The sequence below is a fragment of the Pteropus vampyrus genome, unplaced genomic scaffold, assembly GCF_000151845.1.
Source record: "Pteropus vampyrus isolate Shadow unplaced genomic scaffold, Pvam_2.0 Scaffold170, whole genome shotgun sequence".
Classification (NCBI taxonomy): Eukaryota; Metazoa; Chordata; class Mammalia; order Chiroptera; family Pteropodidae; genus Pteropus; species Pteropus vampyrus.
Genome location: NW_011888951.1, coordinates 2,821,531 through 2,847,952, shown reverse-complemented (window position 1 = coordinate 2,847,952; position 26,422 = coordinate 2,821,531). Strand labels below are relative to the sequence as shown.

At 50.7% G+C, this 26,422-nt stretch overlaps 1 protein-coding gene across 1 annotated transcript in view; it reads right to left on the bottom strand.

The window, feature by feature from the left end:
* Nucleotides 1-26,422, bottom strand: part of GLIS1 (GLIS family zinc finger 1) — a 221,096-nt gene that overhangs the window by 145,792 nt on the left and 48,882 nt on the right. The window lies entirely within an intron of this gene.

Sequence of the window (26,422 nt, the reverse complement as noted above, 5' to 3'; positions counted from 1 at the left end):
GGGTTCCATCTCAGCTGGTTTATGTGAGGATTAATGAGATAAAAGATAAAAAGCACTCAGAACAGGTCCAGTATTGCAGGGCTCAATAGATGCCAGTTGTAGACTTTTTTTCTTAACTATTTGAGGCTCTGCTCCCTTATGGCTAGGTGACCTTGGAAAGGTCTCTTTTACTCTCTGAGTCCTTTTGCCCCACCTAAAGTGAACACTTTGGCTAAGTGATTGCATAGGTGCTGGCCAGCTCAAAAGTTTTTTGCATATACTTTAGGTTTTCCCAGGTACTCTCCAAGTTGGGATTGCATCTCATTAGCATGGAAGAAGCCTCACCTCTTTCCCAGACACCTCAGGTCAGGAAACATGCAAAAGGCATTAGGCTCTTCCTTAGGAAGCCAGGGATTCACTGCCTCATTTCCATCTTCCAGATGGAAGGTCTTTATTGGCTCACTTCACACACACACACACACACACACACACACACACACCCCAATGCCTCTCTCCCTCCCCAGTCATCCTCCCTTCTCAGCAAAACGGACTGGATTCTTATTAATAGAGGAAGGAGAGCTAACATGTTTTCTGCATCTCCTACGTGCCAGGTAGGGTGCCAAGCCTTTCACCTATGTAATGTCACCTAATTGTCACGGCAACTCAGGAATGGGGATAGCATACCCCACTGTGCCCAAGGAAGCCAGCTCAGAGAGCGGAAGCAACTGGTCCTGGTCACACTGGTACATGACAGAAAAGGGACTGGAGCTCAAGCCCACCCTCAGGTGTCTTCCAGGAACCACACACAGATTGAGTAAGGGTGGAGGAGGGAAAGAGCTTGGAGCACAGTCTCCCTGAATCTGACCCCTGGCCTGGGGTGGAGAAGAGGAGAAACTGGGTGGGACAGGGAGAGGGAAAAAGCACAGATTCAGACTCCTGAGCAGAGCCCAGCCTAGACGCTCCTGCCTCTCACCTTCTCATTCAGCCGAATGGGGGAGGTAGGGGCTCTCTGCTGCGCAGGTTTACAGGCATGTGTCCTCAGGGCTCAGTGGGGAGGAGCAACTACGATGAGAGCAGTAGGTCACTGCAAAACAAAGTGCAGTCCACCAGCAAGCCCACTCTCCCCGCTGGGCAGAGTGGACCCCAGTCCCGCAGGCACAGTGGGATTCACTGGGGAGGCGGCTGGGCAGGGTGGAATGTGCATTAGCAGACCCATATTTGGACTACAGCTCTATGACCAGTCCACTGAGTGGCCTTAGGAAATGCTCACCCCACAGAGTTTTAAGATTGAGCAAAGGGATGTATACATATGTGTGCATACATGTATATATATTTCAGAACTGCCTGGCTCATAGGACACAATCAGGAGAGGTACGAAGTGAGAAATGCTAACACTTCTTGGGGATCAGGAACAAGGCCAGGGTCCCTGCCTGTTGAGAAGACAAGAAAGCAAATGATTAGTGACAGAGAGATGCCTGAGGACTGCAGGAGGCAAGTAAAGGTCCCTTACCAAGGCAAGAAAGTCTTAGAAAGCTTCCTGGAGGAAGGGGTATTTGAGCTGGGAAGGGGGTTGGGGGCGAGGAGACTGCAGGCAGCACTCTCAGGGCAGAGGGTCAAAGGAAGGGCTCAAGAGGCAGGCAAGGCCCACCATGGAGGGCTTGTTTGCTCAGCTACACACTTGGCCTTTGTCCTAGAACAAAATTCTGCCCAAAAAAGTCTAATATGCTTTCATCAAAGACAATCTCCAACATCGAACCCCCCTACCCCCACCCCCGCCCAAATGTCTGGTCCTCTAAGCTCCCCTGGACTTCTCCACACAGGCCCACACAGTAGGAAGGACTTTAAAGGGGCGGGGGCTGCTGAGGACATGACTGAGTTTGGGCGCTACTGAGGGACCTCCTGATTCAAGGAGGCCTAGAAAGGGTCACACAAAGCCCAGACCCCAGATGCTCAGGTCAAGGCTCCTTCTCACCAGCACTTCCCACTGGTCTCTATTCTGTCCTCTCTCTGAGGAAGCCTCAGGATGTACCCTCATCTGGGACAAGACTGCAGAGGCAGTGGGACAGACACAACATAAAGATGAGGACTAAGCTAAGGAGGGGAAGCCTAAATATCACTTATTCATTTGAAAGGCAATTCAGCCCAGGGCTGCACATCAAGGGCGACAAACCTCCTGTCCTGATGTCTCAGCCAGGCTGTGCATCACCACCCCACCCCACCAGGCCCAGTGGGAAGGCCTGAGAGCCATGGATTAGGGGACAGACCTCCACTCAACTCAGGTAGTGAGCTTCCCATCCTAGAGGAATGCAATCAAGAGGCAGAGCCTGCTGCTACAGAAGAGAGGCCTGCCCCGTAGGGAGGGCTAAACTGAAAATGAAGATGCCATAAGGCCCCCATTCTACCACTTAAGTCGCAGCCTCACGAGCTGGGACAACCTCAAGCAAGTCACTAGAATTTTCGGGACCTCAGATTTTCTTGTCAAACGGGATATTCATTCCTGGTCGATGGGCCTTGCGAGGAGCAATACTAAGAGCCAAATGAGAGCATGGACGTGAGGGCACTTTGCAAAGTACAAAGCACTGTAAAAATGCAGCATTTTTATCATTTGAAACAGACTTGCAGAGGAGTAGGCCCCACAGGACCCCAGAGAAATGCATCCTTTACCTTCTATTGGAACCATGTGTTCCCAATGAGGTAATGGATGAGAAAGCACTTTGCAAAAAGCAAATCCCCGCACAAATGGTAGTTGTTATCGTTGCCATTATCATGATGATGTTGATGATGATCGCTGTTCTCCCATCTCCTGACTCAAGGACCCCAAGGGGCCAAAAATAATCTAACCTTAGATTTTGAAGGCAGACCTGTTAACTCTGAGGCCATTAGCCTCCTGATTTGGAGGTGGCTGAGAAGTAGTTTCTGGCTGAACCCAGAAGGGCCAGGTTCAAACTCAGGCAATCTACAGCCAACAAACTATCCTTCAGTCTCTCAAATGTGTCTCTCATCTCTCCTCCGCTCTGCTGCATGACAACTGCTACTACTCTGGTCCAGGCCACAAGCACCTCTCATCTCAGCCATTATGACCATCTGCCTGCTACTCCTACCATGAGTGACACAAGTGCTTGGACCTATCTGGCTCTTTAAACTCTAGGCTTTTAAATTCTGGCACATGGCTGGGCCCAAAGCAGGCAGGCATCAGTGAGCACTGAGCACATGGAACCAAACCAAACGCACTCAGGAGGTCTGGGGGCTGCTGAGGCTAATGACGGGGACGCAGGCAGTAAATGGATGGCTTCTGGGTGCCAGGCATGGGCTGAGTGCTTTCTGTGTGTTATCTATTTTCATCTACACTAGGACCTCTCCAGGTACAGTTGTGCCACTGGACAGATGAAAGTTCCTTCCACTCCGCCAGCTGGAATTTCTCTTCTAGACTGCAGGCGTGAGTGATGGCCAAGATTTAAGAGGGGGAATGAGGCTGATGTCTGTACCCCGCTCACTGCCCTTCATTGCTCAGTTTCCTCATCTGTCCTGTGGGGCAAGCCATCCCTTCCTGGAAGGGTGGTCGGGGAAGCCAGAGGAGTGAACATCAGTGAACCACCGGCCCAGCTTTGGCAGCTAGAGTTTGAGAAACACTGGCTGCCCACACTCCATGGAGGTTTCTCTCAGGGGAGAATGCCGGAGCTAGGTCAGGAGACTAAGCTGTGGCTCCCTCTGGGCCAGCAGCCGGGTGGCCCCAGGCAATGGGCTTTATGAGGAGCTTTGATTTATGAGGCTCATGTCTTAGGAAAAGCCTCCTCTGATGTGGCTCCAGACACCTCTTTAAAGGAGCCAGGAGTGCAGCACAAGACTAACCTGGGTGGCCCCATCCCAGGCCAGCCTCCCTTCACACTCACTTTCCTTTGGCCTTCTCCTGTCCAATTGATTGGGAAGGCGGCAGGGAACATAGCTCAGATAAAGAAGAACAACCCAGATGCCCTCTACACCTTGTCAAGCCCTAGCCGGCCAGAGTCTGAAATAATCTGGACAGGCTCCACATAGTACCCATCTCAAAGGAGAGCCCAGCCCCGCTGGAGACTCTGCTGTGCAGCCACTGGAGGATTCCAAGCAGAGAACTGACATCATTGGGCTTATGTCAGAACAGAACCCCAACTGCAGGGAGGCCAAGTGAAAGCAGGGAGCAGACAGGAGGCAACTATAATAATCCAAGTAGAATGATGAAGATGTGGGCCAGAAAGGATGAAGGGGTCAGATTCTGCCTATATGGTGAAGGGAGAATCAACAAGATGTGGGGATGGACTCGATGTAGGACGTGGGAGACAAGAGAGACGGGAATTCCAAGGATTTAGGCCTGAGCCACTAGTAAAGAAATGGGGGAACCTAGGGGTATGTTGCGGCGGTATTACAGGAGTTCACCTTGGGGTATGCTAAGTTTGAGATAGCTATTAGACACCCAGTTGAAAAACAGGGCAGTCAGAGGCGCGGTCCCAGCTGGAAGTATAAATTTGGGATTGACCAGATGATAGTGAAAGCCATGCACCAGGAGGAGAGCACCTGGAGAGTGAATGCAGACAGGGAAGAGAACCCTGGGCACACCAGCCTCCAGACATCAGGAGCAGGCGCAGACACCAGCAAAGGCAAGTGAGAAACAGTTGCCAGGGAGGTAGGGGAAACCAGGTGTCCTCAAAGCAAATGCAAAACGTGTTTCAAGGAGGAGGGAGTAAGAAACTGCATTGGATGCTGCTGAAAGATCAAATATGATGAGGCCTAAAAGCCAACCCCTGGATCCAGCAGCAACATAGAGGGCACCAATGACTCTGATTTGGGTGACTCCCATGTTAGGGATGAGAGTCTGAGTGGAGTCGATTCAAGGGAAAACAGGAAGAGAAAAAGTGAGTATTAACTCAACTGAATACTCACAACAATCCTATGAGGTCAGTATGACATTTCTCATAGTTACAAATTAAAAACAACAAAACAAAGAGACAGAGAGGGCTAACCAAAAAGCCCAAGGTCACCCAGCCAGCACATGGTGAAGCCAGGCTTTGAAACTGGGCAGTCTGGCCCTAGGGCCTCTGGTCTCAATGACTCTGCTCTGCTGTTTCTTACTCTATGACATACAGCCACCTGTTTATTGAGCCCCTTCCATGTGCCAGGGCTAGCTCTTCGCAAACACCACCTCCACCAGCTGCTGGTTGCTTGTTATTTCCCAACGTTGCTGAACTCAGAGTTAGCAGGAGGTGAGACCAGTGTTTGAACCCAGGTGACTCCGATGCTTGTGCCCATAATTGATAGCTTCCAGGATGGCATCCCAGGTCCCACTGGATCAGACACTCTGCTCAGGCAGGGACCAGGCCAACCACTCTGACCTGGGAGCCCCAAATCCCACTGATTAACAAATAGCCTAAGCACTGTGAGCAACTCCTGGGTCCTTGCTGTGTCTGGCCGGTCTCCTCTCCTGCCTCATCTTCTGCCCCACGTCCCACCCCACTGCAGTCATTCCTGGGGATCCAAGCCTCAGCCTGGCAGACTTATAGCCCAGCAGAGAGAGGCACAAGTCCAGGCATGCCCTTGGATGGTGCAAATAATTACATACACTCCCATCCCCTCTGCAGCACTTTATCAAACCCCTTCTTCGCTGCTGGTCTTGGGGAGCCACAGGCCAGGGATGGTGACGTCAGACTTGGCCTCGCTCTCAACACCTCCCTTCTAGTGACCCTTCTTGTCCCTGCAGCCTCAGTCTGCCCCAGAGTCATGGACCAACAGCTCAGTTCGGCCTTTGTCCTCAGAGCACATCACTTCCTTTCATGCACCTGGTAAACATTTACGGTGCAGCTCATCCCTACACTACTCCATCCAGTCACTCTCTCTAGGAATCTCCTTCCCCTGGTGTCTGAGTCTGGGGCCCAGTTCCTCACTGGGGATAATGATTAATGTATACTTCTTAGCACTACAATAAGGATAAAAGAGATCAAAGGGCTAGAAGCACTTGGGGAACCGTAAAGCACTGTGCATGTGTGTGTGCCACCCCAAGCCTCCACCAGGAGCCCAGTGGGACCTGCCTACCCACAATGACACTTAGTCCACTAAGTATATGAGGCTTATCATCCCATAACCCTCCTTAAACATGAGCTCCCTGATGGCCAGGATTCCACCCAAACTGTTTGCCTCTGTCCCTTGCTTCTGCATGGCCACTAGTTCATGCACTGCTTCCATAGCTCTCGAGGTAGGCCTCATTACTCCCATGGGGCCAATGAAGAAACTGAGCCCCAGTCAGGGCACTGTACCCCCAGGGTCACCCAGCCAGTCAGGAGTGGATCTCTGCCATGGTTCAGGCCCCGACATCTCTGGCCTGGCCCCTGGTCCTACGGGTCTGGCCCTATGGTCCATTCTCAACACCAATACCAGAGCAAGGCTTCAAAACCTTCTCACCTGTCTTCCAGACTCACGTGCCTTCAGTGGTTCTATGCTGTCCCGGGGCAAAAATCTAACTCATTGCCATGGCCCTTGTGGTCCCACTGAGCTCTGCAGCCTCATTTCCCTCCATTCCCACGCCTTCCCACCCATACCCACTCCTCACCAGTGTCCTCTCCACGGCGTTGCACAGAGGAACGGTAATCTGGAATGGATTACTGATCCATCAATTAAATTCTTCAGTTACAGCTGGGTTTCTCAGCCTCAGACTTACCAGTGTTTTGGGGCCAAAGCATTCTTTGTTATGGGGTTTGTCCTGCACATTGTGTGATGTTACGTAGCACAAAGGCTCACCATACATATACACACAATATAAAAGCTAGGATCGGGTTTGGGTCCCTCTGTACCCCTCACTTCCAAAAAGCACACTACAGTTTACAAGGTGCTTCCATTCTCCCTGTCTCCTTTGACCCTCCTCACGCTCCTGTGAGGCACTCCACACTGTACATTAGGAAACTGAGGCACAAATGAGGTGAGTGACCTATCCAAGGTCATACAGTTGGTCAGGGGAAGAACCAGGACTCAGCCTGGATATCCTCCCAGCCAGTCTTCAGTTAACACCAGTCCTTCCTTGCTCAGTGCTTCAGTAGCTATCTATCTGGGCCTCCTCTCACATGTTCACAATTGTCCTTGAACATGTCTCCTGTGCCTAGCCCTTCCTTTCTGTGCAGGGGACCTTCCCTGTCCTGGAGGAGCTTTAGATGAGAGGCATGGACACAGAGATGTGCTCTGAAGTGTCATGCGGGCCATGACAAACGGCCCACAGGAATGGGGTAAGTGTGAACAGCACTCCATGTTCTCCTCCCTGGGGGCCCACGAGCCTCCCTCTGTATACCCAGGTATCAGCATGAAGCCTGGGTCCCAGCAGGTGCTCAGTAAGTGATAGATGAGAGAAAAGAAAGATGAAGGGAGGGAAGGAAGATTTTTTTCTACCAGGTAAGACTGGGTAATTACTGATTCCCCCTCTACCCGCATAGTCAGACTGGGTTAGGTACTACCTAGTCATTCATTGAGCAAATATTACTGAGCATCTACTCTGTCCCAGGCAGCATGCTAGGTGCTGGAAGTACTGTGACGAACAGGCCAGACACAACCTAGCCTCTGTGGACCCTATAGGCTGGCAAAAAGTCTGGGCTCCGCATCCCTCATGCTTCTCTCCCAGCCTTTCCCATCACATGGTCACCACCCAGTAGGGGTACACCTGTCTACATGCATCTGTGCCATGTAAACTGAGAGCTTTCTGAAAACAAAGGCCAGTCTAACTCCTCTCTGTGTCCCTACACCCGGCACCCAGCGTAAGCCTGGCCCTGAGTGGATCTTTGCTGGTTGAACTGAACAAATGGCGTGTCCAAGGATTGAGGTGCCGGCTGTTCTGTTTGCTTTAGAGAGGACTTCCTAATCAACACTTGCAGCCCAGTGTTGTTTTTTCATATCAGCAACAGACATTTGAAGTTGCACAACCTTCACAACAACACGTGGTGAGTATTAGTCTAGCTTTTTATCTGGTTTTATCTAAGTGACCCGAAGCATAAAACAAAAGTGGCTCAGCAGCCACAGCCCAGGCAGGAATCCTATTTCTGGACTGGACCTCTCTCTGGATTCAATATTCAACCAGTTCTGGCCAAAAAGGGCTTGGCTGACGGGAACTGAGTGCTCTCCCAGCCCAAGCCCACGACTTCAGTGAGGACAGGTGGCTTCTCGAGTCACACAGCACCTGACCAAACAGAGACAGAATAACTCAGGCTGTGTGAGATTTTTCAAATAGCGCAACAATACTTTACACTGTAAATCTCCTTCCCTCAAACCTCGATACGATGCCTCCCTTTTCTAAGCCCTCTAACTGCTTAATAAGTCATCTTAGATGTCTACCTTGTTTTATCAATAAGACTGTGACAGATTCAAAGACACGAGTCTCGTTCATTTCTTCTCTGCTCCAGATCCTAGTACACAGAAATGCTTAATAAAAATTTATGGTTTCCACATCTTAGAAATTCTCTAAAAGGAAGGCACCTTCCATCCAACCCCTCAGACACCAGCCAGATGAAATCACAAGGGGTTAAACATAAAGTCCCATGATAAGGTTCAAATTGCTACACACTGGGGCTCTGAAGCCTCCAAGCAGAGCCCAGCCTCTGTGTAAACTCCCAGCAGAGAACCAACCAGACTCTGGTCTGTTCACATGCCTGTCTCCAGCCGTGCTCCTCCAAGGTGCCTTGTTCCTCTCTGCTCCCCAGCACCCAGCACATCACCTGGCCTGCAGCAGGAGCTTACCAGTTCTTTATTAAATGAAGATGTTCATCGCATTATTATTTACAATAGTGAGTGAAAAGCAAGAAGTGACCTATAAATGTCCAGCAACAGAGGAAAGATTCCATATATCAGGGTGTGTCCAGGTAATGAAATACTCTGTGGCCTTTATCTTGAGAGGCTGTATGTAGCTCACAAAGAAAAATTTTAAAGTAGAATACAGAAGTATCACCTAAGCCATGATTCAAACTATTTTTAAACTCTGTAGGTGGACAGAGGTCAGAAAAGGTAAATGAGCAGGGGAAACTGGTAATTATTTTATGGGGATGAATTTGTGAAAGAATGCATCTCATTTTGAATTATTTATTGCTCTAGTGTTATCAGTGAAGAATTTTTTTAAGTAATGTACAGAAGAACAGGAAGGAAGAAATCTGCCTTAATAGCATGTCTGTAAAAACTAGAGGGTTTTGAAGGATGGAGATGTTTGTATACACTGAGTCAACAAGCTGATGAGATCTGAAGCTGTGTTTGCTAGAAAGGTTCAGGTGTAAAAACTCTGCTCACTCAGCTAGGCCCAGCTAGGTCACCAGGCTCAGCTCCTGGCACAAAATTCTAAAAGGAGCTTGGGGACCTGCTTTCCGAGAAGAGCCCAGGGCTAACGGCCTGGAGATGTGGCTCCTGAATAAGAGAAGGCTCGCTGGCCTTTAGAACCTGAGGCTTCACAGAACAGAACCAAGATCAATGGGAAAAGCTACAAGAGACCCGACTTGGCTCGGTATAAGAACTGTATTGAAAGCAGAGCGCTCCCTATTACTGGGAGTATTCAGGGACAGACTATAGACCTACCATCAGAAATATTTTAGAGAGATAAGCAGATGAATTTCATGTATGCCGTGAAAATGAAACATATTTATTGAGTACCTATATAAAAATGAATGCATAGTGTGTGTGTGTGTGTGTGTGTGTGTGTGTGTGTGTGTGTGTGTGTGTGTGTGTGTAATTTCATTGAATCTTCACAGATTTTCAGACAAGGAAACTGAGGCTTAGGAAGGTGAAATGGTTTGCTCTAACTTTCAAAGCTGGCCGAGGCAGAGCAGGAATTCAAACCCAGATCTGCCTAACTCCAAAGCTCCTTCCCCTCACTCCCAACTTTTAACTTCTTAAATATTTCATTCATTAGTAAGAAGAGACTCTGAATCCTCACTCAGACTTCCTCTTACTATAGGATGAGGAGATTCTCAACCTCTCCATCAAGAAGTTGAGCTATGGCCTGGGGAACACAGCAGACCCTGGCCAAGCTGGTGGTGGTGGCCCATCTGCAGGATAGAAGGGCCAAGGCCAAAGGAGTCAAACCCTGCCTCCAGACAACTCTGAAGACACCCTGCCCAGTCATTCCCACTAGTCCAGGTGCTAAAATGGAACAGAAGCCCAGGACACATTCCGAGCCTTCCCAGAGCTACTATGAGTGCTTGACAGTAGACCTAGGAAGCAGTGTGGGCTGTGAGCAGTGGGCAGGGGGCAGCACATCAGATGAGGAATGAGAGGGTCTGGCCCCTATCACCTTGGGCAAGCCACTCCACCTTCCCAAGCCCCGCTTTCCCTTTGTACAAAAGAACCATTCCACCCACCCACCTTGCCCAACTCAGGGCTGCACGCAGTTCTGCCTGCAACGCCCTCTCGCCATCCTGTCCGTGAACTCTCTCACACAGAGGCCCACCCCCAACGTCACCTATTCCATGAAGCCTTCCCTGATCACCTCCTATGACTAGGCCCAGATTGAGTTACTCTGTGTTTCTCTAGCACTCAGAACATCTCCCTATTTTTAGACTATTCAGTTGACTGTGGGCCTTGAAGCAGGTGCCATGTGAGCTGAATCGACAACAAAGCCTCCCTGCCAACTGAAAACCAACATGGCCTTTAAAGTTTTGCATTTGCAGATCTCTGTGAAATCTGCCTGCAGCCTCTGAGAACAAGTTTTCCACCTGCTTTTCTCGCCCAACTTCCCCCACACAAGCCTCTGTTTTCGCTCTCCTATGCCCCACAGCACCCAACTCAGGGCTAGCCACATAATAGGATCATGCCTCCCAGATCTGTCTGTCTATGACAGCAAGAGTGCATGGGAGCTGCTACAGCCTCAACCTACTACTCTCTGCTGGGACTGAACACTTGGCCCTCGGTGACTTCCGACCCCCACCCACCAGGCAAAGGCAGTGCAGGGCCCTCTCCCAGGCCCAGCGAGGCCAAACTATCCCCAGGTCTCTGCCTAGTCAGGTCACTCCAGTGTCGGGTACATTATTCCCTAAACTGGCAAGTACGCAGTGTTCCCCACAATCTTGTGCCTATAAAGGCTAGAGCGGCGCCAGTGGTCATGGAAGCCTCATTTCAGTCTGGGTCCCCAGGAGGCCCCCTCCAACTCCCCGAGCCCACACTCAATTTGAGACTGTAAGCATTACATCTTTAACCTCCTGTCCACACGGTCCCCACAGAATTTATTAGTGGAACATTCAAGTGGTCTAGAGAGATGGCAGTGATAAAATGACTCTAAAAGGACCTGGATTAACATTGGGGCCATTTGCCCAGGGAAACCCAGCCCCAGATACAGAGGAAAAACAAAATGAGTCCATGCCTCCAATTAGACCATGTTGAGAAAATGAGCCAAAAGGGTTTTCTGAAGAGGCAGCACAGCGCAGGGGAGAATTGGCTTTAAGCCCTGATTCTATGCTTATCAGCCAAGTGGTCTTGGGTATGTCACCTCCTTCAGGCAACCTTCCCCAATTCCCCCCACTGGTCCCTATCTGTGGGCACCCATTACTCCTTGAGCTTCCTATGCATCTCCCACTACACAGGGATTTTCTCCCACTCAGGGCTTGGGACAGAGGAATATCAGGTATTTGTTGGACAGACGGATGGAGAGATAAATAGAAAAACAAAAGAACAAACGAAGTTCAACTCTCTGGGCCTATTTTTCATCTCGAGAACAAGAGTTAAGCTTCCTTCCCTCCACTATATCTTTAGTACTAAGTACAATGTTGGTATGAGGTAGATACTAATGACCAGATGAAGGCAAGAATGAACAGAAGCCTGTGTGGTGTGGCTCCTCAGGGCTGTGGTGAGGATCAGCTGAGATGAGGGTGAAAACACTGCAAATACCTGTGTGAAGGTGGTTTGGATCAGGGCTACCCTAAGTGTTGGCCGCAGTCCAATGGCATCAGCATCACTTGGGAACCTTCTAGAATTACAAATTCCCAGGCCCTACCCCAGATCTACTGAAGCAGTTTCTCTGGGCACGAGGCCCAGGAATCTGGATTTAACAGCCTGTCAGACGACTTTTCTACAAAGGAAAGTTTGAGAACATTGGTTTCAATCATAAGTCTAAGTTCCTTATGTGCTCTGTGCCCCTGTTTCCATCTCAGCAAAATGAGGACAATGCATATAAATGTGCTCAGGAGAGTCTCAGGCAGACTGTTGCCGCCAAGTTCCCACACCAGGATACCAGCACCCACGAAGCACAGAGGGATGCAGACACAGCACGCACAGCCCCATTGTGCTCTCCAGAGTTCTGTTCTCCAGAGCTCAGGCTTGGGATAAAGACATGTCACACCTGAGGTGCGTGTAATGATGTGCTCCACGGTGTGGCTTGGGTCACATAAGTGAATCCTCACGGCTGACCCAGAGGCCCTTGGACTGAGCCGAAGCTGTTTCCATAAGGGATGCTAGGAATCTACAAACTCCATTTTACACAGGGGGAAACTGAGGCCAGAGAGGGACAACCTGGCCTGAGGTCACCCAGTCAGTGTGGGTGAGCCAAGCCTGGGATGCAGGCCTCTAGGGAGATTTTGAGCAGAAGTGCCCACTGCACTTCTCTCTCACCTCCTCCCAAGAGCCATGGGGACAGGCTGCCTGTACACAGTAAGGGCCAACTCAGTGCTCCCAACTCACTCCTGGCCAAGAGCCTCACATGGGCTGACAGTCAAAGTAAGGAGCCATAGTGTCTCACCTGGTGATCGTTGGCTCTCTTGGGCCCCTACTTTGAGAGTCTGGGATTTCTGGTGGGGGTTTGGAAGCTCCAGCAACCTGGAATTCCTCAAAACAGCCTCTTTCCGCAATTCTGACTCTAAAAGACACATTCATTCATTTACTCATTCAACAATTATTCTCTGAGCATCTCTTATGTGTCAGGCTCTGTGAAAATGGCTTTAATCCCAGCAAGGATAAGAAAATAGTTCATGTGGAATTATTATTCTGAGGCTCAGAGAGGTTAAGGGACCTGCCTATGGTTGGTTACACAGCTCAAGAGAGGCAGAGTAGAGTGGGCTGAAACCGAAGTTCATTCTCTACCTATGCTCCTGCTGCTTTCATGAGCTTTCAAGCTTGGGTTTGTGCCTGGCTGAGCCCCATATTAGGTCCCAGATTAGAAAGTCACAGCCCCACTCTGAGTGAGCCCAGATTCCCTAAAGACAGCGGGGAAAATATTATCTATCCCCCGGGCCTGTCTGGAGAAATCTAACCAGAAGATGGAAACAAGGAGATGTACGAACATGTGGTTGTCATTGTCTGGTCACTGTTCACCACTGGCTGCAAGGCAGACACTTGCAAGGGACATCTCCTCATGGCCCCATAGGCAAAGGGAATGTTTTCCTTGTTTTAACAGAGGTCTAGAGACGTGGAGCTCTCGCAGAGGCACACAGCAGCAAAGCCTGGTCTTGAACTCAGGTCTTCTGGCTCCTGGGCCAGGGACCCTTCCATGAGGGCTCTCACTGTCCTGCCACCTCATTCACCAAACCTCCTCTCACACCGTCCACCCCCGGAACAGCAGCCCTTGCCACCCCACCCACACCACCTCCTCCCTCTACCTGGCCCAGAGAGTCCAGCCTGGAGCCAGCAGCAACCAGGACCCCATCCAAGAATCCTCAGGCAAAAGCAGAAGGAGGGAAAGAGGCACAGTTAAGATTTAAAATTTCTTGAACAGAACCTTCTTTTATTTTGAGGAAGAAATCATTGACTTGGTTCACAGTTCAGAAAAAAATAATAATCCTTGGGTTCAGTTTGGGATTCAGCAAATTAGCACCGTTTGCTCTGGTTTGGGGTTTGAGGTTTTGGTCAAGTCTGTGGGAAGCAACAATTGGGGAACCTCGTTCCACAGGCCCCAAAGGCATTGGTCTCACTGGCACCATTAAGGGACAGAGAATAAGGAAAGACTGTTCACCATTCAGGCAAGAGTCCTAACTCTCCTTAGAGTTCTGAGAGCAGTGGGCCCACTCCTGAACTGAGAAGCATCCCTTCTTGCCCAGCTTCATCTCCTCCTCCAGCCTGGCTGAATGCTGGATCAGCCTCCAGCTGCTGGGGGAGAGCCCAGTGTCACCTCTTCCCTATATCCTGGCACAGGCACCCAATTTGGAACCTCCAAGCCTGAGAGTTTCAACCACTTCCCCCTCAAGTCCACCCTGGTCTTCCCTGATGATCTTTCCACCTCCCCTCGGCACTAGGGACCCCTGGCCACAGCAGGTCCTCAATCAGAAGCCACCCACCCACTAGGCCTGTCACAGAGAGAATCTTTAAGGAAAATCAGGCTGAAACAAGCAAGGTGCCCAGTCCTTCCTCAACTCCCCGCCTGAGCATTCCAGTGTTTGATGTTTGTGTCCTGGGGCCAGAAGCACCATCCATCCCAACCTCCCACAGAGCGCCCTGTAGTACCCTGTAAGGCCAAGCCATGGCTGCATCCCACTCCTCAGCCACATTTAGGAGCTAGGAGCTTTAAAAACCACTGAAAGTTATTAAAATTTCTCTCTCAGTCTTGTGTCATATCAGAAGGATCATGGGCTCTGGACAAATGCCTTTGAAGCCCACTTAATGGTCATGCAACCTTGAGCAGGCCCTCTGGCCTCTCTGAGCCTTATCTGAAAAACAGGAATATCGATACCTATTTTGCAGCGTCTCAAGGATTAAGTGATGTGACATCAATTTCAAGGATGAAGTGATGCAACGGTAGGTACCCCAGAAACCCAATCTCTCCTTCCTCCTCTCTCCTCTCTCTGTAAGGACAGGGCACACTACTGTCCACAGCTCGTTAATTACAAATGCATGTGAGGGGTATAGTAAGCTTCGTGCTGGGTTGACAGTGCCATCAACAGGGTACAGTTTGTAGATTAGTCACAATGGGAGGTAATGATTGCTAAAACAACTTTATACCAACTAACGAGACTGGTGACACCAGAGTGGCTCCTTCCGTGCAGAACACGTGGTCATCCCCATCTGCCAGGTGAAAAAATGGAGGCACAAAGCAGCCAGACGACTCGCCAAAGTCGCCCAGCCAGCGGTAATAGAGCCGGGGCTGGAATTTGGATCTGCTGGCTCTGAGGCCCACCGGGGAGAAACACCCTGTAAATGACAGCCTTGCCTCACCAACACCTCAGCGTGTTCCCAAAAGTTCTGCTCCTCAGCCTGGCCGTTCGACACACAACGGCCAAAGGAGGAAAAACAGCTCAGTTTGGAAGGCAATAAAAATGTGTTTTTTCTTGCTAAACAAATTAGTTTACATCTGGTGATGTACAAATAAATAGAGGGGCCTTCCCCAGGCCCAGACCAGACGTCTCCCATGGCCCGGGCCCCGCGCCGACTGGATCTGGCCCTGGGCACCGAAAGGAGCACCCTCACTTCTCACTCGCTCTCACGCCATCTGCGGGATCTGCGTGCCTCCTCGTCTCCTCTCCCCTTTCATCACCTCAAGAACTGCCCATCGGTGGGGGTTCCTCCAGTCCTTTCTCCCCCAAGGGGAGGAGCAAGGTATCAGAGAGGCCCCACCATCCTGCGGTGAGGCTTCCGGGCTTTAATTTCTCCACTCTGAGCACCAGGCTCCTCATGTATAAAATGGGGATAATGGTGTCTTCCTGCCAGAGCTGTTGTGAGAATAAAAAAATACCTGAAGTCCCTACCGCAAGTGCCTGCCACTTAGAAGACAGGCCCAAATGTACGATTCCTCCTCCACTGTTCCGTGGCACCATCCCCTTGGGGGACACATTGGCTGTGAACTGCCCAGAGCTCAGCTGAGCCTGGTCACCCCATGCTTCTGAGGCAGTCAGTGACCTCAGCATTCTGACTGTGCTCCCCACCATCCAGTCCCTGGGGACACCCCACGACCCCTTCCTGGAGATCCACAACGAGTATCAGCATATCACACCCCCGAGGGACCCTGTCGTCAAGAGCCTTGCTTTGGAGTTGTCTCCAAAAATCACAAAGACAGATGATTAGTTCTCTGATGGCTTGGGAGACGCTGCCTGAAATGGGCTGAGGTTGTTCACCCCCCACCCCAGGACGGGGAAACCAAGGCCCAGAGAGGTTAGATCACTTGCCTGGCATCATGCTGAAAGCCAGATCTCTGGACTCCCTGCCCCAGTATCTTCTAATTCAGACCAATGATAAAGAGCTGGTACCTGCCACCCAAGCAGTGATGGGAGGCCACCGAAGGGATGCACTCATGGCACAGAAACATCAGCCCACAGCCTATCCAAGTACTCACATCCACCACGAGCGCCCAGCTCCCCCGGAACTTAAAGGCTTCTGACTTTCAGAGCCACTAATTCAAATGCACATCTCTGAGGGGGGGTGTGTGTGTTGGCCAGGTGGTACTAGGGTAGTTACTATCAGCCAGGACTCAGACAGGATTAGCTGGGGGCAGAGCAAGAGTGAAGCCTCAGGGTCTAAGGGAGGTGAGGAGCGGTAGTGAGCCCCCTCCCTCTCTGAACCTGTCTTCTTAAGTGAAAAAAGAATGCACTACACAAGATGATCCCAGGGTCCCTTCCTAACCAGAAAAATCTGACTTTTTTGGAACCAACTTTGCAACCCATTTCAGCTGTAAAGTGAGGTGTGCCCGTGGTCCTGGTAACCTGTGTGAACCTCAACCATACCTGACTGTTCCTTCCCTAGTGACCCCTCCTCAGCCTGAGAAGTGACCCCAACTCCATGTCTCTCTCTCAGCAGGCCTACATTCGAAGCTGGCCTCTTGAACACTGCGGCCCTCGGGTTCTTAGAGTGGGCAGACATGGGAGGGAATGGCCTTACACCTCACTCTCTCTCCCTGACTACCCAGGCCACCCTGGGCCTCTGGTGGGAGGGGTTGGGTCCACAAGGGGGGAGGGAGGCAGCAGCCACAAATGCCCCCAGGAGCAGCTGGATGATTGTGGGAGCTGGGCCTGCAATTAAAATAAACCCCCCAACAGCCTTAAAATAACTACAAGGCATTTCAAGAAGATTGTATTGTTGAATTTACTGTTTGTTTACTAAGACAATCTGAGTTGGGTTTCAGATGAAAGGAGGAGGGAGACCAGATGTGAGACTGAACGTCTGACCTGCAGCATCTGCTGCTCCGCCAGAATCCCTAGCACGCTTGGGGGGAAGGGGCCGCCCAGAGGACAATGAAGACCAAGAGACCCAGTCCCCTGCCCCAAACCACAGGCCGTCCAGCCTCTCCAGGTCAGGGCCCAGGAAGCCAGCATTGTACCTCTATCTGTCTATTTCCCCTACTTACACAGAAACTCGGGAGGGCTATTCAGAGACAAGACATCCCAGAAATATGTCTGAGCTTCAGAATTACAGAAATGAGAGTTCAATGCCAGCTGCGCAACCCTGGACAAGTCACTGGGTTATTCTGAACCCATTTCCTCAACTATAAAACCAGGACAGCACATGCCTGCTTCCTGCACTGCAGTGAGGAGGGAATGGAAGGTCTGGAAAGCACCTGGCACAATGCTGACCACAGGGGGGCTCCGTGACGGCAATGCCAGCCCCACTTCTTTCCTTCTCTTCCCAGCTTGTTGGCCTTTTCTTGTAAAGAGTGTCACCCAAGCTGCCCGCCTGAGGCAGCCTGACCTGGAGAGGGCCACTGCCATGCTCTGTGAACTCCTCAAGGTCAGGTACCAGGTCAGAGTCTCTGGGTCCCCAGGGCCCAGCCCATAGCTGGACAGAGTAGTGGTTCCCAGACATCTGTTGAATGAAGGAGGGAAATGGCAAGGATAGGACGGAGCCTTCACTCACCTCAGCAAAGGTCTGTCAGCACAGGCTGTCGATCGTGTCTCAGCTACTAATAGCTCTAAAACTTTTTCATATCAAACAGAGCATCTGTCCTTAATGTCCTCATAAGGGAAAACAAAGAGAGACATTTCCATCACATGAGTTTCATTCATAGGTAGGAACACAGAGGCCCAAACAGATTGAGAAAATTTACTTCCCTTTCCACAAATCCCTGCTCTTTGACAGGAAGTGGATGTTATCCATGTCAGGAGCATAGGGGGCCTGTCACCCAATGGTACCTATACCAGACTGGGGCAGCTACAGACCTCTGCTACTGACAGAGCTGTGTCACCTTGGACAAGACAGTTAATCTCTCTGAGCTTCAGTAACCTCTTACAAAACAGATAAAATCTTCTCATCTCATGAACATTAGGTAAAATAACGAAAGTAGGGGTGTCTGTGAACTGTAAACAACAAGGAAATGTGAGGGGTTATCATCCTCCTATAATTAGAGAAAGTTTTAGAACTCACGTGGTCAGAAAACAGATCAATCCTATTTGGGGAGAGGTTAGGTGTAGGCAAGTGTGTGTGTGATGTTCATGATACATGCTGAATGAATGAGTGAATGAATGAATGAATGAACAAAGGACATTCCAAAGTCAAAGCTGTTCAGGTCATTTGAATGTATGCTAAGACTAATTTGTCCTAATAAGTATGCAATTGGAATAAAATACCAGCTCCAATTCCACTGCTGTAAATGAGCAGGGTGAGACATGTCTAAAGACTTGTACTTAACCATAGGCAAGAGCTTTACCCCTTACCATACCCAAGTTGAACTTCTCCAAAAGGCGATGGCACACATATCTACCACATCTGACACCTCCACTCCGCAACAGACATTGGCCAGATAATCTCAACCCTGGACACAGTTGGGCTAAGGTTTCCTGGACTTTAGGCCTAACAACACCGATACCATCTGCTGGTACCAGAGGGAGGCATGCAGGCCCTTCTTACTGAGCCTTGGGCCCACGTAAGCCTCCAAGTCTCCAAAATTAAGTCAGAGGAAAATGAAAGCACTCTCAGGCTGCCCTGGGATCCACACTTGTACCGGAAAAGCTGAGTTCTCTCTCTCCAAGTTCGTGGCTGCATAAAGATGTGTTCCCAGCTCTGAGTAACTTGACTGGGTGATGCGTACATGGCACACTCTTCACCAGAACCAGGAATGCAGCCCGCAGTGGGCAAAGGCCATCAAGGCAGGGCTTTAGGGCTTCATAGCCTCTGCCTGGACTGTTGCCTCAGTGCTCCACAGATGATGCCAAGTGGGGTGGAATGTTCTGGTCAGAGGCCGGAGAGAGGCCTGGACCTGGGAGAAAGACTTGGGAGAATTCATGTAAAACTATGAGCAAAATAAGAGAAATGGATGCTGCGGGCTTGGGCAAGTGCGTCTGGTCAAAGGTGGCCCAGAGGAGAACGTTTCCATCCTCTCTGTGCTGACAGAGTGATGCACTGGACTTCCTGAAAGCTCCACAGATCCAGGATGGTGGCTGCTGCTCGAGGCCTACTGGGGAGGGACAGGCAAACGGGCCTGAGCCCACCAGTGACCACCCGTCCCACAAACACATGTGGGTGCCTGGGACACAAAGAGGACCCAGACATGGCCCCTGCCATCGGGGAGCTTACAATGGACGTCGCACCTTCTCCCAAATGACTCAGAGGCTAAGTGATGTGCTCAAGGCCACACATCTGGTGGGTGGTGAAGCTGGGATTCAAAATCATTTTCTGATCTCCCATCATCTTCTTCCACAGAGCCACAAACATCCAGTCAGCCACTTGTTCCTTTTCTCAGGGACCTTCCCTGACCATCCCACGCCCCCAACCCCCGCCCACACACACAAACACAAACACTCCTGTACTGAGTTTATACTACACTAACTTAAACCACTTTGTCAGCTACTTTGCAAGTGTTCTTAATCTTTCAACTAATTCATCGGTTCTTAAAGAATAAAGGAAATTTGAAATTGCTATGCTGCATGCAATAAACTCTTGGCATCTGGCCGGCCGGGGCCATTCCAGGCAGATTCAGCACCAGCTCTGCACAGATGCTTCCTGCTGTAAAGGTGAGGAAAGAGCCTCTCTCCCTCTCTGCAGCCCCTTCAACAACCCCGACCTTGAGACCCACTCTGTAACCACTCATTCTCTCCTTCAGCTGCTCAGCAAACAGTCACCAACAGAGCTGACACCTGGTGGCAGGCCCTGGGCCAGGCCAGAGGATGAGAAGTCAACCGGGCCCAGTTCCCTATGTCCCTGTGGGAGGCGCTCACAGGCTAGTGGGGGGACTGGCCAAGGGCCATTCGCTTCTCATCCTATAGATGTGACTGAAATAAACTAAATGTAATCATAAAAGGGCCCTCCTCTGTGGGTTACCTTTCAGTGTGTCCCCATAAGGAATGCTGGGGCACAAGCAGATGCCAAGAACCCTGGCTGGGGCCCTAAGTGCTGGTGCTGCAGTCTGGTTAACTTTTCACCAGGGTAGGTTTGGTATCACTCATTAGAATACATCCACACTCCTGTCTGAACTGATTCTTCATGAGCAATAACTTCAGAGCCAGGCAAGAAGGAAAAGAAGTAGAGAGGTCCTCTTACCACCGGTCAATCTATTCGAATCTGTCTTTTACAAAAATAAAAGGCAGTGGGGGGTGCGGGGGGTGGGGGAGAGCACAGAAACACATTAAATCCTATCACCAGAAAGTAAAAGAGATCTCAAGATCTTCTCAGACAACCTTGATGTTTTACAGATAGGGAGACTGAGGCCCAGAAAAGAGAAGGGGTGGCCCCAGGCCTCAGAGAAGCAAGAACAGGACCTAGGTAGGAAGCCAGGCATGGTGTCCAGTAGAAAGGCTTCATTAGTCCAAAGAGAGCTGACGTCTGGTGGCAGGTGCCCCTGCCTTCCAGAAGGAGGTCCTGGAGGCTGAAGGAGGATGCTGTCCAACCCAAAGAAATCCATAACTAGTAAGCTTCCCTGCCAAGTGTCACAATGAAGAGGAGCTATTACAGGGAAAATTCCTGGAAATACCGACCACCTTGAGATCTGGGCCAGCTCCACTGGAGTCTTTTCCTCTCTTCCCAAAAGCCTCAGCACCTTGCCTTTCTTTCCTTTGAATATTCATTCAACAAGTATTTGTTGTGAGCCTACTATGGGCCAGACACCATGGACATAATGATCAGCTAAACGGATGTCCCTGCCTTGAGTTTAGCACCTAGCGAGGGTTCTAAAGTAGCCGAAGAATCATACAAATAAATGCATAATAGTCTCTGTTAGTGGCATTAGGGACGTGTACTGGGAGCTATGAGAACATAGAAGTTAGGGAAAGCTTCCCTGCAGAAGTGGCATTTGAACGGAGACATGAATTATGAGTAAATATTAAGTGAGCAAAGGCTGAAGCAGAGGAAGGAAGAACATTCCATGTCAAGGAAACAGCCTGTGCAAAGGCCCCAAGGTAGAGGTAACAGTGCTTTGGAAAGGAAGGAAAGAAGGCGAGTGTGGCTGGAGTACGGGGAATAAGCGGACAGCCATCAAGGAATAAAGCCAAAGGGGCGATCGCACAAGACCCTGGGGGCCAAGGTACGAAATATGAGTGTTATTCTGAAAACAGCAGCAAAGTCCTAAGCAGGGTAAGGGTATGAGACAGGATCTGATTTGTGTTATAAAAAGGTCACCATAACTACAGAGTGGGAAACAGCCTAGAAGGGAAACAGGAAGCCTGAGAGGGAGGTGACTGCAGTTGGCCAGGCTTGAACTGAGTGGTGACAGTGGAGTTGGAGAGAAGTGGACACACTCAAACAAGATCCAGGAGGTCAAAATGACAGGGCTTGCAGAGGAACTGGAAGTAGGGAGTCAGAGCTACCACCAAGAACAATTCCAAGGGTTTGGTGGTGGCACCCGTCACTAAGCCTGGGACAGTAGGCGAGGATCAGATGAGCTCAGACCTGGCATGTAGAGTCGGGGGTCACCCTTCCTCGCTCCCCCGCGTGCACCACTGGTGTACACCATCAATACCTCTTGAGCATTTACCAAGGGCCGGGCCCTCCTCTGAGCACCTACAGCCATTAACTCCCTTATGACAGTCCTCACATCGGGTAGGTATGACTATAAACCCAGGCAGGCAGTCTCCAGAGCCTGAGCCCCCTACCAAAGGCCTCCTCTCAACAAGCCATGGAACATAATGACCGAGAGTAGACCACGGGTCAGAGTCCTGGGTTCAAACACCACCTCTGCTTCTAATTTTCTACGGGACCCTGGGTGAGTTGGTCTACTTTCGTGGGTCCCACCTGTGAAATGGGGATATAATGAGACCAACTAATGCAGAGAGTCCTCAAGTGGATCAAATGAGATCAAATGGTACAAATGAGTCAGCAGCATACCTTGGTCACAGTGAGCACAAAGGTTGGAAGCCAGTCACTCACCTTAGCAAACCCGTGTTTCCAGCACTGGCGGAAGGCCTGGCACAGGGCAGGTATGTAGAATGAAGGAATGGCCCAAGTACCCTGCAAATGCCTGTCAGGTAATGAGTGTTACAGTCCTAAAGTGGGTACACAGGGGAAGTAGTGAGCACCTGTCCCAAAGAAACTCTAGCACACACAGGGTGGTTATGCTGGGGATCCTGCGAAGAGATTGGGGCATTGGGAGGGCCCGGATTAGAAGGATGAGGGCTTCGTACAGTCCTTTTCAGGCCTGAGGTTCGGTGACTCTCCCAACCCACCAGCCTGCCAGAGCACGGACAATTTTATGGAGCTCAGTTTCTTAATCAACCTTATTCTGCCGGGGCTTAGAGCTGAATCCTTTCCCCAAATTGGACATTTATGGGGCTGGAGGAGGGACAGAAGAGGAGGCTGGATGAAGTGTCCACATTCCAGCTGGGAGGTTAAGGGCTTTTGTGTTCCTTCCTCCTAAACCCCAAATGTTCCCAGCCAGGCCTGGAGGCATTCATGTCTCCCTCAATGGGCGCCCCCCGCTCCCAGACCTCTTGTCGCCCAGCTCCAAAGAGAGCCGGGCTGCCAGAACCTCAGAGCCTCCCCAGGGCTCAGCACAGAGCTGGCACACAGTAGGTGTATGTCTGTGGAGTGTGTAAACCAAGTTCAGCCTGATTTCAGGCTTACCCAACCCTGCTCCCTCTCACTCCTGGGCTGATGTGGCCTCTCTGTGGTCAGGACACACCATGCATGGTCAAGACACTGAGGCCATGCATTAGGGACCAGTGCAGGTGTGCCTCTCTTTACACTGCAAGGTGAAGCAGCTAGCTGATGTCAGGTCCACCAGGGTACCTGGTTGTTCAGAGGTCTCACTCTCACAGAAGAAACTGAGGCATCTCCTGAAGCACAGCTCCATTCTTGTCAATGCCACAAATCAAGAACCTTCAGTGGCTCACCAGTGCCCAGAAGGTCAAGTCCACGCTCTTCAGCCTGATGCTCACTCCCATCTTCCTTTGCAATGACCCCTTTCAATGTACTCCAGCCTGGTGGAGCTGCCTGCCTCTCCTCAGCTGGACAGCAGGTGAGTGAGATACCTGGGTTCCTGACCAGTAGGTTCCTGGCACCCTACCACCATCCAAAAGCCCTCTTGGCAGATGTCCTGGGGCTGTTCCCAAGGAGGGCAGGCAGAGCCCAACCCTGCTTTGCTCTTCCCAGCCATGTGGCTTCAGGGACTTGGCTCTGCCCAGATCAGCAAACTCAGCCTGACATCTGCTCTGTGCCTGGCCCTGAGCTGGACACACAAGATATGGCTGTGCACACTGCCATTGAGAGACTCATCAAGGGGGTTGGGGAACCCACACAGAAATAGATGATAACAACCCCAAGTGATCACCGCTATGGGGACTCAGAGAAGACATCTGACCAGAATTGAGGCCAGGGAAGGCTTCCAGGAGGAGGTGCGAGCAAACTGTCCTGGAGGAAAACAGGAGATAAGTGAGAGTGAGGGAGGCACCGCAGAAAGGACATGAGCAAGCGTACAAAGGTGGAAAACAGCAAGTCCCGGGCTCTGGCCAACCTTGGCCGATGCTCAGCTCACAAGGGCAGTCCTGTCCACGGAGGCTGCAGAGAAGAAAGAAGGCCACAGAGAAGGGACCAGATTCCCACGCAAGCCCCCTGCCACCTTCACTCCCATCTGAGCCTGCGGACATACCATTCCTTGTGGCCGCCCTGCCGCGGAGCTCCGCGTCCCCAGAGCGCCATGGTGTCTGCGCTGCCGGGTGCGATCTGTTATTATCCCCCGTCAGCGCTGCCGGCCTGTGTACATTCCTGGGTAATGAGTCTGACCCTCCTCGGCAATGTTTAATCAGAGCCTAATCGACCCTGGCTTTGATCTGCTTCATTTTCTGCAGAAACCCCAGTACCTGATTTTTACAATCTGATTAGCAGGGCTGGCTCTCCGAAGCCAAAATTACCCTAAGTTGCAGAGATCGCTGCTGAGTTCTTTGTGTTCTTCCCCTCTCTGCCAACGAGTTATTTCCTGAGACAACTGTCACATCCCCACTTGTCTGTGACTGTCGCCCTCACCCTCATCTTTCACATCCAGTCACCAAGTCTCAAATAGAGGGCCCTGATCCTCCCCTCCTCTCCCTGCTGCCACCACTGCAACCAGATCTGATCAGAGCCACCGATGTCCCCATCTGGCCACAAAACCTGTTCCCTGCTGACCCCTCCAGCCTGACCTATGACCACGCCCCACCCATCCCACCATGCACACATGAATGCTTATCTACACATTCTGTTAGAAACACGCCCTCCCCTCCGCCTAGACCCTTTATCTAGCTCACATCCCTCCATCGTCCATATGCCCTGCTCAGGATCACCCACACCAGGCTGCTGTGCTGGCTCCTCTCAGCATCTAGGTCCTGGGGTCTTCCCTCCATCATCCCAATCACCCCACTCATGATCACTGTTTCCATCATCTCTCACACCAGACTCTGAGCCCCTCTCTTATTCTCCATTGTTTCCTTGAAGACAAGAGCGATGCTTGACATGAAGCTGGGTTCTCACCAAATGATAAATGAATAAACGGATGGATGGACGGATGGATGGATGGATGGATGGATGGATGGATGGATGGATGGATGGATGGATATATGGATAGATGAACAAAGAAGGTTTCCTTGCAGCCCATTCTGGAGGAAGCACATTAGCAGCTCAATTCTCCCCTGGCTCAGCACCATTCCACTTTGCACCTGTCTGACAGAGGTCTTTGTTTGGTCTGTGCCAGACCCTGAGCTGGGCACTGAAGCACAGATGAAGCAGACCCTCTCCCTCTACTTGGGAAGTTCAAAGCCTACTGGGGGGAGTGGGGTGGGGCTGGCGGGACAGAGATGGGAACAGATAAACTAGTATACAGGGTAAGGGCGCTGAGACCTGGTCAGGGTAACTGACTCTGCTTAAAAAAGATGGAAAGAATTTAGAGGGAACATCTGAGCTGAGTTTTGAAAGATAAATAGGAGCTCTCCAGCCAAGAAAAGAGCTACTGTACAAAGGTACAGAAGCATAAGAGCACATGGTGTGTTCAGAGGATGATAAAAGTTCAGGGTAACCAAAATCTAGGCAGGGGTAAGCTTACTGGGGCCAAATCATAAAGGACCTTATCCACCACGTTAGGCTGGTCGGGCCATGTCCTACAGGATCATGATTTCTATCACCTAACTGAATTTCCTGACAGTGTTGAGCCCTTCTCTGGCCTTGACATGCAAAGGATTCCAGAACTGTGTGTAGGAGATTCCCAAGAGCTATTCTAATGCCAGCATTTTTCCTGTGAGGACACAGGCTCAGAGAAGCCAAGTGACTTGACTGAGGTCACAGCCTGTGAGGAGCAAAGCCAGGACTGGAACCCAGCATTTCCAGAGTTAAGAGAAGATTTTCACAGGATGGAGACGGATGAGCAAGAGGCGGTAGGAGCCAGAATCAGAGCCAGGCAGGAGAGCTGGACTTGGGAGGCAGCCACTCACCTCTTCTGCAGACATGGGAAAGAAGTGGGTCCCAGTTCACAACACCTTCCACATCCTTTAAGGTGCTGCCCACCCCTTCCTCTCAGACATCCTCTGGAGTTGGTAGGGGTGGGGTGACAGGTAGGAGGAAAGAAAATTAAGGTCTCCTGAAGACTTCTCGTGGAGTTCTTTTATTAATTATTTATTCCCAGAAATTCCAAGGAGACTCTCAAAACATTGACCACCTGGTCCAACCATCTAGCTACGCTTTTACCAAAATTCGATGCACCAAGCCCCTGTGTCACGATTTGTATAGTTTAATCCCCACAATGATGTCTCATGGGAGATACTATTATAACCCTGTTACCCTTTCCTTTCTAAAGGTCGCCCATCAAGACAGTGTTTTTTTTTGTGTTGTTTTGCTTCCTGAATTCGTAAGATTTGCTCAACAAATGATGAGTCTACCCAGCTAAGAAGTGACAGCACTGGCCAAAGCCCCTGCCTCCTGCCACCCATTCCAGGAGTCGTTCCTACACCATCTGGCCACCTCCTCTCCATGGTGAGGACAATGAGGCAGGGATTCTGGATAACAAGGGCTCCAGTTAACTGGGGGTGTCAGCCTCAGGCTCTGATGGCAGCCCCACTTCAACAGGTGACAGAGACGACTGCCCCCATATGCGGAGGCTCCCAGGTGCAGACTTCCTGTATCTACCTCTCACTCCAACTAGGGGAGGCCAGTGGTATTGTTTGTC